Genomic DNA, 1,296 nt, shown 5'->3' with positions numbered 1-1,296 from the left:
TTTCTTTCATTGTTAACAAATGTTCTAAATCTGACCTATTGGTCAGTCAGGTTAATTTTTCAGGTTGTAGAATCTGTGGTTGCTTGATAAAGTCATTTTCAACAGCACATTTCTGTTTCAAAATATCTGCCTAACCCCAATAAAGAACAGCTAAGAACATCCTCCCCTCCTTCCCCATATATCCTCAGGATTATCTTAGTCTTGTAAACCTTTTTTTGTTTTCCTTTTGAATGAAAGATGCATTATCTATCCCCCCACCCACATTTGCTCTCTTCCTTCCTTGCTAAGTTCTCATTAGATTTTTAAATTATCTTATGCAACAAAATACTTTTTAAGCAAAATCCTTCACCATTAACTCATTCATATTCTAAAGTCAAGAATAAAGATCTAAAAAAACAGTCTATTTCTAAAACTACATATTGTTTTTTTTCAGAACCAAGCCCTCAACTGTGTATAATATTACTTTTGATCTCTTAGACTTAGCCAAATAGCCACAGGCCATCAACTTTCATAAGCACATGCACTGTATAAAGAAATGAGATTTATTTTTCCAACATTATATCAAAACTTAAAAAAAGCAATGCTTACATGGGGGATGAATGTTGAACTAAGAATAAGAAATTTCTAGGTTGAAATGCCTCCTCTTAAATTTTATTGGCTGCGGGCAAAACATTTAACCTTTGTGAACTGCACATAACTCTGTAGGACTTTGTTAAAGAAAACATCCATAGAGGGAGTTTTCATAATGATGAAATTTTGGGTCCTTGACATATTTTAGAATATATGTTATCTTTCAAAGTTCTTAACTTAGGCGATTGTACTCTCATTCTACTTAGTGAAAATACCATTTTGGGTATTTCACTATTACAACTACTTTCAGAGCCGAATAATAGTATGATGTTTAGTTAGTCATACCCAAAGTAATCAAGCTTTGTTCATGCTTAATTTATGTCTTCAATAGTTTGATCATCAGAAAAAAGTCTGAGAGGTATTTTGTTAATTAAAATGGGATTGAGGACTTAGGGATAGCCCCTTATACTAGAAAAATTATCAGGAACATTAAAATCAATACCACTTTTACTGACAAGGATATTGCAGTCAATTGTCCTAATATTCTACTTCTTTACATGTGTTATCTTCTCTTATTACTAAATCAACTACTTAATCTTGAATACTGTCTCAAGGAAAAAAAATCCTCAGAGCTTAGTACAGGGCCTGTCACATAGTAAGCATATAATAAATACTTTCCCATTATTTTCCTTCCTTCCTTCCTCCCTCCCTCCCTCCCTCCCTCCC

Source organism: Vombatus ursinus, unplaced genomic scaffold (assembly GCF_900497805.2).
Source record: "Vombatus ursinus unplaced genomic scaffold, bare-nosed wombat genome assembly UNPS02014821.1, whole genome shotgun sequence".
NCBI lineage: Eukaryota > Metazoa > Chordata > Mammalia > Diprotodontia > Vombatidae > Vombatus > Vombatus ursinus.
This window is presented reverse-complemented; position numbering follows the sequence as displayed.